General features: G+C 35.2%; 1 protein-coding gene across 3 annotated transcripts in view; it reads right to left on the reverse strand.

The window, feature by feature from the left end:
• LOC138703155 (insulin-like peptide receptor) overlaps positions 1-16728 on the reverse strand; it is a 722445-nt gene that overhangs the window by 159406 nt on the left and 546311 nt on the right. For all 3 annotated transcript variants that reach the window (XM_069830809.1, XM_069830810.1, XM_069830811.1), the window contains one exon: positions 13424-13534. The gene's annotated coding sequence lies outside the window, so the exon portion shown is untranslated. The remainder of the gene's footprint in view (positions 1-13423; positions 13535-16728) is intronic.

A 16728-nucleotide genomic window follows, 5' to 3' on the forward strand; every position in this document is an offset into this window, starting at 1 on the left:
GAGCAGATAGCAACGTCGTAGCCAGAGAGTATCTCACCTAGCGAGACAGACCGAGTTTATTGACCTCTTAAATCTGTATCATCTGTATTACGAGAAGAGAGTGTTAGTGGCGATGTTGCCAGACTGCTGAAACTTTCAACTTAATTTTCTAATAATCGTGCATTTAATCACAAAACGTAATATAGGTTTTCTATTAATTTAAATGTACCATGCCGTCCCTTTCACTCTGCAAGGTTATTTCACTTCCATCCTGTATATATGAATGAAATTAAGAAAAACTTCTTAAAAGAATTAGCTTCATCGAAATGAAGGGTAAGGCATAGTGAAAAGTTAATCGAAGAACACTGATAATCCGTATTATCAACTTTAATGGATTTAAATTTATCAGGTGTCATATTAGATGCTTAAGGAAGTCATAGGTACTTTCTCTGCACTTCCTTTACCTAGTTTCTTCCTTTACGCTCATACTAAGCTTAATCAGTTATAAGATACAGTCGAGCAGCATACACGGAGTTCTGGGGGAGGGCATGGGGGGGCACTGCCCCCCCAAACTTGTCTGAACTCATTTTTTTTTCTATTAACGCTAGAAAATATTGAATTCAAAAGATTTTTCTTGCTTTTTTTATGTGTAGGGGAGAGTCGGGTAGTATCGGACATCGGGTAATATCGGACAGTGAGTTTCTTTCATCTACCACACGATGATAGTACCTGATTGTCATGGTTATGTTTCTGTGATGTCGCATAGAGAAACGTAACCATGTCATTCAGGTACTGCCATATGGTGGTAGATGAAAGAAACGCACTGTCCGATATTACCCGATGTCCGATACTACCCGATTCTCCCCTAAGTTTCTGTGCTTAAATTGACGAATTAATGTCTTCAGATCGTGTGTCTGAACTATAATATTTATTTTAAATTTCTGAACGTATAATAATTTCTATACCTCATTTGAGGAATGGAAGCACTGTAATTTTTCTTTTGTAACAGCCTGCACTCATGTGTTAGAAGTCTGCAAGTGTTTAGGCCGCCAAATGGAGAAATATGAATAACATACTGTAGAACAATGCAGAAAAAAAGAAAAGTGATCCCAGTATAATGTGTAAACTTAAAAACGAGAGATTAAGTAAAATAATTAGAATTTACATTTGATATGAAATCTTCAGGAATGCAAGCTTCAGATAAAAAAGTTTCTGTTGGCACTGTTACGTAGTGTTACTGATGTATACATGTGTTTGTGTATGATATAGAAAATAGGGAGATTGTTTTAAGTTATGCCCTATTATAATTTGTAGTAGACCTACAGTTCTAGCCCTATACAACTTGGACCGAAACATCGTGGGTATGAATATAACACTATAAGAAATAATATAAGTTAAGTTATGTTTTATTTAACGACGCTCGCAACTGCAGAGGTTATATCAGCGTCGCCGGATGTGCCGGAATTTTGTCCCGCAGGAGTTCTTTTACATGCCAGTAAATCTACTGACATGAGCCTGTCGCATTTAAGCACACTTAAATGCCATCAACCTGGCCCGGGATCGAACCCGCAACCTTGGGCATAGAAGGCCAGCGCTATACCAACTTGCCAACCAGCTCGACTAAATAATATATGCTCCCCCGAAAATACCTTTATTAAATTATAATTTTCCGATATACTGTACCACAGTCAAGCTATAACGGGGAGAGAAGATAAAGGTCTCCCATAATCTTATTATATCGGGATTCTATGGTTTTGCTTCCCCCCCTCCCCCCAAGGAAACTTTTCTCTCCGCCTATGGAGCAAAGGCATGAGAAATGAAATGTTTACATTAGTCCAATGGGGTGAACGTATTCATTTAAATTGAGATAGAAACGAACGAAAGTTACGAATCTAGCAAAGTTACGCGATCGTGATAGGCATAGTTCTGAAAATAGGAAAGAGCAGTGCAAGTCATTGGTGCTTAAAGAATCGCACTCTTTTTTAAAACTGATAATCCGTCATAGAACGGTTAATCCAGGGACAAATAACAGAGGTTCTACTGCAGGATGAATATGTGCTGAACTACTGTATTATTCATATGTAGGTCCACATCTGTGGAGTAACGGTCAGCACGTCTGGCCGCGAAACCAGGTGGCCCGGGTTCGAATCCCGGTCGGGGCAAGTTACCTGGTTGAGGTTTTTTCCGGGGTTTTCCCTCAACCCAATATGAGCAAATCCTGGGTAACTTTCGGTGTTGGACCCCGGACTCATTTCACCGGCATTATCACCTTCATTTCATTCAGACGCCAAATAACCTAGATGTTGATACAGCGTCGTAAAATAGCCCAATAAAATAAAAAAAAAATTAATATGTAGTGTTCTACATATCATCTGTTGAAGCGAAGAAATGTAGGCCTATAGGATTGCTCAAGAGTCAGAAAATATTTTTAATTCCTCTGACTTTTAATATTAGAGGAGAAAAATTCGCTCCGGCGCCGGGATCGAACCCGGGTCCTTGGTTCTATGTACCAAAGGCTCTCACCATTGAGCTACGCCGAAGTCCAATGCATAGCACAGGATCGAACTGCCCTCCTCTAATGTTTTTCCCTTTGTGGCCTGACTCCAAGTTGAGCATGTATGTTGACATTTTATTAAGTGAACTGCCATTATACGAGGAGCGCACTCAGTTGAGTGACTTGGTGGCCGGGATTCCACAGTAATATGCACAGTAGTCTGTACAGAAGAATTTACTAAAGATTATTATTTTATTGGTCCTACAGAATATTTCTGTTATGGTAACAATATTACCATAACAGAAATATTCTGTAGGACCAATAAAATAATAATCTTTAGTAAATTCATCTAACTTTGTTAAGATGCAAGTTCATAACTAATAATAATACAGTTTTATTATTAAAAGAATTGGATTTATTCAGGTATAATCCAGTTTCAAACGTTTACATTTGGTCACAATTTTTTTCCTCTGGCATGAGTAGTCCCTCTCCTAGGTAACGAACAGCATTCAGAAGATAATCTTACGGTTTCTCTTTAAAATTTTTAAAAGCTGTCACAATGACTACAAATAGTAGGGTCCATACTTCAATCTATTTACATTTCTTTACCTTCCCAGTGCGCTGAACAATCGCTAACATTCATAGTAACACTGAAGAAGGTCAGTTCGCATTTGCAGAGGCAAAGGCCATTATTTTTGATAAGAATTTGAAGAAAAACAAAAGTATCTCTCTGAAGAACAGCTTAAATTGCTGTTTATTTCATTTGCCGTAGCAACAATAGTGAAATAATTGAAGCAGAAGTTTATAAAAAAAAAAGTAAAAAAATATAAAAAATCTTTCCCGATTTTTGAATAACTTTACATTTTCAATTAATTACATTTAGCTTATGGTGACACTGATATAGCTAGAATAATTAAAATCTCAAGGATTAGGTGACTGGGACACCTTTACAGAGAAAAGGAGATGGATCCATGCGGTAAAGTTACTTTAACAAAAATAGATGGCACAAGAAGAATTGAACGGCCTCCATTAGATGGTTGGATAGTGTTGGATTTGAAAATATTGGGACTACAAGGAAGGAAAAGGAAGGCAGAAGATATAGGAACGAATGGAGGCGCATTGCAGGGGCTGTAGCACTAATGATGATGATGATGATGATGATAAAAAATTTATGGTTTATTTAACGACGCTCGCAAGTGCCGAGGTTATATCAGCGTCGCTGGTGTGCCGGAATTTTGTCCCGCAGAAGTTTTTACATACCAGTAAATCTACTGACATGAGCCTGTCGTATTTAAGCACACTTAAATGCCATCGACCTGGGACGGGCTCAAACCCGCAATCTCGCGCACAGAAGGTCAGCGCTATACCGATTAGCTACCCAGGCCGACTGATGATGATGATGATGATTATATTTTCATAGGTATATATTTAATTACAATGACATCAGCCGAACAATATCTGTGACCACAGGGATCCTGAATTACAAAAAACTATTTACAAAGTAAGTGATTAAAAAAAATAAACAAATAACTTAAAAGGTAGAGGTAAAAGTAAAGGTATCCCCGTAACATGCCATGAAGGCACTTGGGGGGGGGGGGGCATGAAGGTAGAGGCCCATGCTTTCCATGACCTCGGCACTAGAATGAGGTGGTGTGGTCGGCACCACGCTCTGACCGCCTTTTACCCCCGGGAAAGACCCGGTACTCAATTTTATAGGAGGCTGAGTGAACCTCGGGGCCGTTCTGAAAGTTTGGCACGAGAAAAAATCCTGTCACCACCTGAGATCGAATAACGTAGAATTAAATATTATGGATTTGTACTAAATAATTTTTCACTGGGATTATAAAATCTGAAAAAAGAGAATTATTAATAATTCAATAAATTGTTAGGTTGGTTGAAATATAAATGATGATGAAATGTATAAAGTACGTTGATACAAGAAGAATTAGAATTACATAGAATCTACTCATACAAAGTAGGAAATATGGGAGTATTTAGCAAAAGCAACCCTGAACCTCCAATCAAAATCAGTTGGAACTCTGAATGTTCGAGTAACAGATAAAAATGCCTGAAAAAGCATTTATCAGCCTAGTCTTTAATACATAGAGGAGATTTATATGATCATGATGAATGATTCTTATATAAAAATTGGAGAAAACTGAGGAAAATCATTAAGGGTAGCGAACAGAAGTTTAACACTACTTTATACAAAAATGGTGCATATACACAGCATATTGCTTTGAGGGCTTATTATAGAACATACTTGAAAGATTTAAGACAATAGGGAACAGAAGAAGCTGGGGTTCCAAATCACACTGGACACTGATATAAAAAGCATTTCAAACATAGTATAAAGGTTGGTAAATTGTGATACGAGTAATATTGTGATAGTTCTTTTTGAGAATTTATTACAGTTTTACTGAGCGAGAGAAAGACCGGTTTTGTGCAGAAACTTGCCCATGAACATTCCCTTAAAATACATTGACGCAAAAAAAACCGACCTTACTCTCGCTCAGTAAAATTGTAATAAATTCTCAAAAAGAACTATCACAATTTACTCGTATCACAATATTACCAGCCTTTACCCTATTCATAGAGAGAAATAGTCGTAAGTTAAAGCGACAATAAATAAATTATATAAAGAAAACGGTCATAAATGAAGTTAAAACAATTGCTGGACGTATATTCTGTATCCTATAATCTTTATTATGCTATTAAAAGTTGCAAAATCTATTGGCGCTGGAACCATTTTAGACAAGACATTCGTTCCTTGTGGCATTAAAGACTGTAATAAAATCCGCTTATGTATTTTTAGCTAACTCTGAGCTACTACTGTAGGAATGCTTTCGTCTGTATTAAATTCTAAATGAATCCTTAAGTAATGCGTGAAAATAGGACAAGAAATGAATATGGTTGGTTGGTTGGTTTCCAATGCCTCCGGATATCTTTGATTGAGACCTTCCTGGAATTTTGCTAATCTGGTAGAGTTGTTTCATTTCTGGCCATCCTCAAACGCAATGTTCTAGTGAAATCCATATCAAGTTATGCAGTTTGAAGAGCAGATCAATATAACCAATTTCATTCATGCTGCAAAACACACACTTGATACTGTGAAGTTAAAATAACTGATTAAGAGAAATAAAACCCGTGTTAAGTTTCAGAACGGTCAGTTGTAGCTCATTCGCTAAAACGGCCCACAGACGGTTGTACAATCCGTCGTACAAATGAACTTAGTTCGATGTTTTGAACGATAATTGCAACGTATGTGACCTAGTACTACAACTTGCAGTATACGTCGCGGTCGAATTGGATGGCAGTATGGAGCCTCCAGAAAATCTGTCGTACTATCGGCATATAGAACGACAGGTTACAACGTATAGAAGTTGTAACGACCGATAATAATATTAGTACAATTTCACATTTGTTATGCCAGGTGCTGTGGTTGTTTTATATGTAATTACTAGCCGTCCCCTTGCGCTCCGCTGCACCCGTTAGAAATAAATATAAAGTAATTACATAATTAAAATAGGACATTTGATCCAGGGAACATTCGTGTTTGATAGAAGGATAAATCGTTTAAATTGAATTAAAAAAAATTAAAATGCGATCATTTTGATCCAGAAACCACTCATTTGGTCATAAAAATTATTTTAGGAAATACAGGAAACGAATGTACAAAATAACCTATCATGTTTTCTGTGCATAAGAATCTATTTTAATCTTACCTGTCCTCGATTCACTCAGAAGTAACTGTAATAACATTATAGCATTATGTCCATCTAGAGAAACTACACTTTCCAATGGTGAAATAATAATTCATTACACAAATCGGTTGATTTAGCTTCCGATATTATTTCATACAAACACAGAAACATTCTCTGTAGGCTATCTTTCATAGCTTTCGATTGTTGTTGTCCAAGGCCCCTTATAGACGAAGTCATTTGTTTTTTATTTCATTACACCGCCTTAGATGGCGTTGTTATTGTAATTTTGAAACTCATTTATCTCATTAAATATCAGTCCTATCAAAATTTTTCATGGAATAAAACTTATCGGAAATTATTTTTAAAGAAACTTTTGTTATGTAATATTTTTCATGAAAATTAATAATAAGGAAGATATTTCGATTTATTTAATTCAAACCCCCTTATAACCCCCATTTAAATAAAATATTTTGAATGCCATATAGCCTAAATTCTAAGTTACAACGAACTTAATTTATATTCCAATTTTCATATAAATCGGTTCAGCCATTATCGCGTGAAAAGGTGACAGACAGACAGACAGACAGACAAACAAAAATCTCAAAAAAGCGATTTTCGGTTTCAGGGTCGTTAATTATATATGTTAGGACAAATTATTTTTGGAAAATCGAAAATTACCAGAAAAATTTCGGCTACAGATTTATTATTAGTATAGATATATCTGCCATGGACTCAAAACAAAGAGAAATTTTGGGAAGAATTTATAGAATTATATGGACAAAATAGTTGCTAGTGGGATGTGAAGTCAAAAGATTATCTTCATATGAGTTTCTTTTATCCAAATATCTTAGGGTGACAGATAATCTTCCCTCTGAGTTATTAAATTCCTTATCATATTTTCGTAATTTTGTATCTTCAATAAGCGTTGAACATTTCACTAGCCATTCTTGAATAATATTTCTAATCAACACGTTCATTTTTACGTAACTCTCGTAGTAAATTCATATGAGAGTACATACAGTTATTCACTTTAATATTCGGCCAGATCCTTTTTTCAGGTTTTGTTGTCTTATGCAGTAGAAATTGGACTAAGTCTAAAATAAAAATTGAGAACGATGTGCTGATACTTAATAGTAATTATATCAAATACACAAATTTTCAGACCATTACACAAGTGAATTAAAATATTTTTCTATTAACGGGCACAAGAGCGCGTCACTTTAATATTCGGCCACTGCATTTGTTTACCTGAGCATGGGGTTGCTGCCTCAGTAGGCACAATGTTTCTGTGCTTGCTGTTCTGCCTACATGTGTTCTGAAGCGTCTGCCGCTACAGTACGGGGCATAAAGGCAGGAATGCAACATTTGAACAGAGACAATTCGTAATTTTCCATCATGCAAAGAGGAAATCTTAAAGAAGCATTTGGGGACATAATAAAGAGATAAAAGGAGAAAGATAGATTAGAGTCGATACCCCAAAAAGGACAACCAATAATACTGACTGATTGAGAAGAAAGAATAATAATTCGGAAAATAAAGAACAACCCGAGACTAAGTGCTCCAAAATTAACAGGTGAACTCTTTAAAGAAAGTAGAAAAGGTGTCCACCCAGAAACTGTCCGAAGGGTAATAATAAAAGCCGAGTTCAATGACAGAATGTCAAGAAAAAAGCCCTTCATTAGTGAGGTGAACAGAAAAAAGAAGCTGCAGTTTGCTAGGGAATATGTAGGCTAAATAAAGATTTTTCTTGGTGGAATGGCGTAATTTTTTCAGACGAGAGCAAGTCTAATGTTTTTGATTCAGTTGGCAAGGTAAATATGTGGCGGAAGCCAAACGAAGAACTTGAAATGAAGAATTTGCAGCCCACTGTGAAATATGGAGGAGGCAGCATCATGATCTGATGTTGCATCTCTTCAGCAGGAGTTGGAAAGATGATACGAATCGAGGGAATAATGAAGAAGGAAGACTATCTTCGTATATTGAACCAGCACTTATACAGAAGTGCGGATAAATTGGGCATAAGAGACACATTTAAACTTTATCGGTCTTACTAATAAACCATGTAATAGTTTTTATACGACACTTATGCAGAGTTGAGACAGAAAACGTTACTAATAAACCATGTATAAGCGATGGATGTATAAACAGTCTGTAACTATACAATGGGAATTGCTTTGCAATAGTTATATACACGAAATACCTTCTTTAAGCGTTGTACGCGTATATAGAGAAAAAATGGCCGTCCCTCTAACAGCTGTTCGTATCGACTGTCATTAATGATGAAGGTTGCCTTGTAACCACAGAAGAACAAACCAAAGAGCATAGAATAATATTGCTGTAGCTTGTACTCTTTGACCAAAATATAGTGTGGTAATCGATCAGAGCCAGTTGTACTATCGATACTTATCACGTCACACTAGAGCGCTCTACCGGATGCAATAGAGAACCTCAGATATTCTATTACCTTTCGTAATTAAGTAATGACGAAACTATGACGTAGCTGTGTAACGGTTATATTGTTATACACGACGTATGTAGTGATTATTAGTAAGGAATTAACACACGACTTATAAATGACCTACTCACTGTATAAGTATAAGACAGTTAAACGTCTGTATATAGAGTTTTTATTAGTAAGTCCGTATCAGAATAACGACCCTAAATACAAATTCTATCTTGTGAGGAACTGGCTCCTGTATAATTGTCTCAAAGTTATTGATACCTCTCCCCAAATCCCCGACCTGAACTCCATATAAAATCTCTAGGCTGAGCTGAAATCACAAACACGAAAAACACCTTCAAAATCAAAAGGTGAATTAGAAGAAAAAATAAAGGAATGGGCTAAAATACCCACTGGAAATATTAAGAAATACATTTCCAATATGCTACAACGCTTGTTTAGTTTCTAGAGAGAATGAATTTAGTTAAAAAAAGTTGAAGTGGCCGAATATTAAAGTCACTGTGATAATTGTCAATTTTTATAGGGCTTTATTTTTAAGTTTTATGATGAATAGACTGATTAATTTTTTAGTAGTATCTTGAAAGAGAAACTGTTGATTTTATATTTTTTGTTGTTCATATTTGTCATTAACATAATCAGAATAAACACTGATTTGGTTACAAACCTAAGTAGCCGAATATTAAAGAGAGTAACTGTATTTCTTTTTAACAACCAGTCCTTGCAACACACTTTTCTTTTTTTTTTCCCATCAATATCATCTAACAAAGCACTACAGCAAGAATCGTAGCTTTCTTCTTCTTTGATGGCATGGTAGTACACTACTACTTTTTCCGCCCCCGACTATTCCGCGAACACCACCAACGTGAAAACATTCACATTTTAGCGATCAGTAGAGATGATAGATTTTCGCAATAACAATATTGCTTTTTGCATATGAAATAGCGCTGTATGAAATTGGAAAACTTTTATATCCCCAGAAGTACAAGTGATCCGAGTGATAATCGTTACGCAGGGAATTGTTCCTCAAATTGAGAACTTCAGCGAAAAATTTTAGGGTTAAAAAGGTCTCTAATGGATCTGTGTTGCTCTAATTATCAAGAAATTAGCCGTTTAGAAATTATGACAAGAAATGGTGTAAGTACAAGTTGTAAATATTATTCAGAACCTGAAATTATATTATGACATCGTCGTCAATTTCAAATTGCGGCAACCCTTATCAGTCACAGAACCGTCACATTCTCTCGCTCAGTATGGTACGTACGGATCGGTCGCTTAGTTGGCAGCAATACATACATACATACATACATACATACACACACACACACACACACACACACACACACACAAAATCAGCGGTGGCCAAAACTCGAGCTGGAGTGAATACATGCCACAGGCAGCCTATGAAGTAAGGAGACGGAGGAAAGTTACTTGGTACCACCAGTGGTGGATTCTGTACTAACATCTTGATCAATCTGCGGATAAAAATCTCAAGCTTTGCTGTATCAGTAATGTCACTGCTGTCATCAAGAGCCAGTGAATAATATATGATTTTTCTTGCTTCTTTTCTATAACCTTCCTCTTTAATATAATCAGGAATTTTCTAAATTCTTCTCTCGATACTTGGTCTAGAAATTCGAAGTTTTTCAAAATTAAAGACTTATTATGGATAAGTTATTTAAGCTACTTTAATCTGTACTCTTTTGAGAAATTCTGTTATATTAAAAGGCTTTAGAGCACGAGATATTTCAAACCCTATTAGATAGCTGACTTCCTTACATTTATTTATCTCATCTTTCTCTTCCTGGCTATGTTTTAAGATACGTCAATTCCTGGCGTTTAACAGTTCGTTGGCACATAATATTGAATCAATTTTTCTACAATATTATTATTAAATGAATAACTGATAAATAGTTACCCTCACACAAAGATTAAGAAGATTAAAATTGAGATAAAACCTAATAATTTTATCCTTCTAGGGAGAACTAAAAATATCAATATTCATGCACGTACAGAAGAATGATAGAAAAACATACTTAGTGGTCAATAATAATAATAATAATAATAATAATAATAATAATAATAATAATAATAATCCAGCGTGGCAATTAATGTTTCTATATATTCCTAATTGAACCGTTGAGCAAAGTAAACATATTAAATTTTGTTCGACAGAACAACAAAAAAAGTTCTCCTTCTCATTCTTTACGAAACCACTTCTTACTGCTTATAGAGAGAGAGAGAGTTTGTAGAGCGACATAATACCGCCACTGCTTGCCTACAGTACGTGAATGAAACACACAGCAATGTACAGGAAACTCCTCGTACCCATTTGAATGTCTGTGATTACACAATGTACTCACGACATCCACTTTGGTTACAGCTGATATACATACATACATACATACATACATACATACATACATACATACATACATACATACATACATACATATTTGATATTCAAATCTAGAATAGTAGTTCTTAAACTTTACGAGTTTGAGAATCCTTTTCGTATTATGTGGGTTTTGCTTTAACCCTTAACACATTAACTTCATACTCTTGCTTAGCACACGATAAGAAAACACTGATATAAGGTATACCTTTACAGATTGTTACAAACTCAAGTTTAGTTTACAAAATAAATAAAAATAGTTATAGTTGTATTTTTATTATACTTTTCATGCGAAATGTTTTTTTAGTCAACAGTCTGAAGACAGGTTGGAAACTTATAAATAACACCAATAAGGCATCACTCATGAGGCAGTTAGGCCGGTAGATAATAGATAGTGTGACCAGTTCCTTTCCCTCTCAATTGCATACATCGCTGACCAAGTAACAAAGTTCATTAATCAGACTTAAGATGTATGCAACAATTGTTCTTCCTCTGACACATTTCGTCATGTGAGATGTACTACCTGATAATAGATGTATCAGCCAGAACCTCAAACAAAGATGAAATAACAAAGTTTTAATTTCAAAGCTTCATTTCGGATTCCTCAATATTAGGTCTCTGACACCCAGGAGTTCGCGCACTACAGTTTAAAGATTACTGATCTAGGGTGTTGAGGAGATAAAATGCAAACAATAAAGGGATAAGTCTGAGAATACGGCTTTTGTATTTTTCGTTCCCCTCAGAAAGAGGCAGGTTTGTACAATCAAACAACTTAATTCGACGTCCCTTTCTATGCGGATATTATTTCCAATACTGAATAACCTCTGGTGTTGCAAAACTTCAGTGGGATAGAATACAAAAATGTACAGAGAGTAGGGTTTGTTACACTGTATTAGAAAGTTTTGAATTGCACTACATTGAAGCGCAACGTATGAGACCGTCGTGGTAAATAACTGGAGGCAAGCAAAACGCTTGCCGATTCCCTTTATATACACTAGTTTCAGACGTCTAAAACAAGGATTTACTAAGTCTGAAATGCTTCAGACAGGAGATACATGAAGCCTGTAGTCTAAAAAAAAAAATCTATTTTCATCACAGAGATACCTTCAGCACCATCTCTTCTCTCAAATTACAAGCCACAAGGGAATGGAAGAGTATCGGGATTTTCTATACCACGCAACACTTAAGGTTTTTTTAAGAAAAAAAAAATGAAAAAAATTGTACAATTTTCAGAGGGAAGGTAGTTTGGGATGTGAAGAATTCGTATAGAACGTTATTTGACTTAAACATGTTAGAAAATAGGTAAAAATTAGAAAGAAGTGATTACTTAACACGTCGGTCAGCGCGTCTGGCCGTGAAACCAGGTGGCCCGGTTCGAATCCTGGTCGGGGCAAGTTACCTGGTTGAGGTTTTTTCCGGGGTTTTCCCTCAACCCAATACGAGCAAATGCTGGCTAACTTTCGGTGTTGGACCCCGGACTCATTTCACTGGCATTATCACCTTCATATCATTCAGACGCTAAATAACCTCAGATGTTGATACAGAGTCGTAAAATAACCCAATAAAATTACTTAACACGTGAAATAAAGAGGTAGACCACTTTAAAAATATAAAGCGAAACGCACATTTCACTTCACTTATTATAAGCAAGACATACAAAAAGCCTAACCTAACCTAACCTGACCTAACCTGTCACAGATTCGTTTATACAAGACCTACAAAAGCCTAACCTAACCCAACATAATCTAACTTAACTTGTCACAGATTCCCGTACCGGAGAACTTAGAAAAATTCAAGTTGGAAGTTTCAATGTCGCATACTGTATAAAAGTCGAGTATTGAGACAGCTAAGACGTCATTTATATTAGGACGAAATCGATCTATTTAGGCCTAAGTCACGATGGATGAAGGTGATGAAATCAACTACGTTATACTTTGAAGTAAAATCTAGGCTTAAGTATCAGTGGGTAGTTAAAGATCTACTTACAGAATAAATTTCAGAAGTTATATCCTTCTCCTCCCTTCGTTTAACTAAAGACAGGAACAAACCAAACAATCTAATTATCGTGGCATTAATAAACAATTCTATGCAATCTAGATAATTCCGGACATCACTCGTCGTAGATTGCCTTACGTAATCTAGATAACTAAGCCTACTGTAGTTTTATATATATATATATATATATATATATATATATATATATATATATATATATGGAGATGACATAAATTGGGCCATATAACTCTGTACTCTTTCGATGAGAAACACTTAGCTGCGATGACAGTCTTTCAAGGATCTTTAAGTACGAAGTTAAGTGTTTCAGTTTATATAACCTTATCCTTAATGCATTCAGTGCCGTATTACGTGAAAATTAAAAGTTTGCCCAGGCTCACCTGTAATTCAGTTTAGTTGAACAAGACAGGTGAACGCCCGTTCAGAGCACACGTAGTTCACCGGCTTAATTATGAATCCGGAACAGTTGAAGTCGTTTTGTAACGGTTTACCTGTAACAAGAGTAGACTAAATTAATTTACTAGGAATCAATACGCATGAAACTGTTTTATATGTATCCGAACTCGAAAGTTATAAAACTGCTTTAATTATCCACTCGTATAACAAAATAGCAGTCAAACACTTAAAATGCTTAATTTACAATTAATCGAAACAAGAAACATATTATATTTATAGACATACTCAGTATTGGCGGTAAATCCATCGTTCATGTCATACATAAAAACTTCTACGTAGCAACACATTCATGAAACTCAGAACGTACACTCAAATGCAAGAAAGTTTCGAATTAAAGCTGTATAAAATACTGTATATGGATTTGAAAAACAATTGAGCTTGTTATATGAAGTTGACAAATGAATATCGTCCAAGTGGCGCACTCAAGTGTTAAATTGTGAAAACATACTTTATTCTTTTATTGAAAACTCACGATGGTATAAATTTTACTGGTTTCACGGTCTCATTATTCCTAGCTGCATATAAACGTGCGGTATATCATAGTGAAGAAATTGTGATGAAAACATTTTTCTGCGAATTGCTCTTAACAGTAAAATTTTTAACTCGTTTTTAAGTATTTGTTAGCAATTAAATGTATTTTTCTGTCTCGTTTATAGCTTTATGGACGAAATATATATTGAACATTCAGATATTCCGTTCGTCTTACGTGCTAACATAGCTAGAACGTTATTACCGGCAAAGCGATCTTGCGACGCGGGGAATATGTGCAACAACAACTCTGTGACGCCATCATACATTAACATAAACGGACACCTGATCGACTGCAGCGCCCAACCTACAAGGCCAAGTCGGAAGTTCACCTTGCCGGTCAGTAGTGGTGAGTTAAATGTATTTCTGTAAAACACTTTGTATCTTGATCGGCTGAGGTATCATGAAAGGGATTTTGTTTTAATTTCACAAGAATTGCAGATTGAGCATGTTCGAATACAAATAATAAACCAGGCTAGAATTTACAAATAACACGGTCAAGAGGATGTTGATAATCCGTGTTCTCTAACATTTTCATTATCTTTGTTCTTACGTGTGTCAGAAACCAAGATTGTAAACTGAAGAAAATATTATGTAATAGGTCTATATTCTTATTCTTTACAGCTATGTTTTCGGCAAATCGGTCTTTTCAGAAGGTTTGGTAATTATTGAGATTGACTACTGCGCGGATTTTTAAATACGGACTCTTGATTATAGGATAGTTTTATGAGGTGTTTTGCTTTTTATTCGTCGGAAATGACGGGAACATTTTTTTATTATTAATTTTTTACGATTTATACGGTTGAATTCGGCGGGCTCTGTGGTGATTGGTGGCTAGGTTTGAGTGAGGGTTGTTGTGATTGGTTGCTGGATGGGGAGTTCGATTGGTCGATCGATTGCAGTATTGAAGTACTTGTCTTTTGTCGACTTCGATCGAAGTGGATCGTGTCTTGTGCGCGGGATGTAGAATGAGTGAGGTAGAGTTTATTAGATTGAGGGAAGAAGAATTGCGTGAATTCTTAGTTAATCATGGTGTCGATCGATTGGAAAGTTTATTAGATTGAGAGAAGAAGAATTGCGCGAGTTCTTAATTGACGACCGTTTTTGCAAAACTTGCTAACTGCAAAATTTTCAAAATTGAGATTTTGGTAGATTAGTTAACATAAGACAGGCCTCTACATGATGTTAAAGGCTTCTTAGGAAAATCTTATTATTGCCTTCACAGTAGTGTGTTAAAGTGTGATCGTTTTTATAAAACTTGCTTTCTGCTATGTGAGCGTTATAACAAAACTTTCAGTTATTTCAGTTTTTTGTCTCTCCTATAAAATTTAGTTTTTACAGTTAGCAAGTTTTGCAAAAACGGTCCTCAATTAATCATGGTGTTATATGATAGTTGTGCGTATGGAATTTGTGGAGATATTTTGAAAGCAGATTGGAAGAGGAAGTGTTTTAGGTGTCAAAGAAGAGTTGATGGTTTGAATGCGGGTTGTGATTGGTGGAGTTCGAGTGATCGATCGACTGCAGTATTGGAGGCTCTGTGTTTTGTTTTTTTTTTTTTTTGTGTTTTTTTTGTTGTTTTTTTTTTTTGATCTTGTATGACAGTGGATGGGCGACTGATGCAGTGGCAGCATGGTTGTAAATCTTGCATATACGAAGGTTAGGTTTGGTTAGTTTAGGTTTTTATTAACCAAGAATAATCATAGTTTGTTATGTGATAGTTGTGCGTGTGAGAATAGTGTGGATATTTTGAAAGCAATTTGGGAGACGTTATATTCACCACTTCATGTCTAATGTTAAATTGCAGAGCTTATTATATTCGCTAGTAATTATGGATTTTGGACTATTTTTTTTCAAACTTCCATTTTTGTCTTATTTTACCGTCGTAAAAACGATAGAAGTAGTTCAATTCTCGGAAATGACCTATAATAACATGTAGGTTAGATTAGTTTAGGTTGTAGTTCATTTCCGACAAATGAAAATATTTCTATCGTTTTTGCGACGGTAAAATACGGCGAAAATGGAAGTTTGGAAAAAAAAATCCAAAATTAGTCAATCTCCATGATTACCATTTATTATTTACGTAATATGTTAATGTTTTTACATCATTTTTATTATATCCGGTTTTAATAATAAGTATTTCAGTAATAATAATAATAATAATAATAATAATATTGAGAATACGAAATTTAACGTGTTGCAACACTACAGTGCTCCTCGAGGTCATTGCTCCGCTGTGGGGGTCAGCGTAACAGCAATCCTCCACTCCGCAAGACTTGCTAGAGGAGAATGTAAACAAAAAAGTCTCATCAGATACGTTTCGATCAAATTACTGCACGTATGTAACACACATATTACTTAACATTACTGTGAACTTGATTTATTATCTAAATTAATTTATTTTAAATTTCTTCAGAGATAATAACTTATATGGAGATTGAGTTACAGAATGTGTATTCGTAATAATGTTATTTTGGGTTTATATCAAGTGCAAAGGAATCTTTAATGGAAATAGTTTTGTTTTATAAGAATGCATATTCTCTACTATTTCGTAATTTCGTAAAAAGCAAAGAAATTAACAGATATTCTGAATGTTAGATAAGTTCCATAGTGTTAAATTTCGTCTTAAAATGTTACAGCGTGATAAAGAACGCTAAAAACCAAACAACTTGCGTAATTAATTCATAGAATACTTTACGTTTTG

Source organism: Periplaneta americana, chromosome 7, assembly GCF_040183065.1.
Source record: "Periplaneta americana isolate PAMFEO1 chromosome 7, P.americana_PAMFEO1_priV1, whole genome shotgun sequence".
Classification (NCBI taxonomy): domain Eukaryota; kingdom Metazoa; phylum Arthropoda; class Insecta; order Blattodea; family Blattidae; genus Periplaneta; species Periplaneta americana.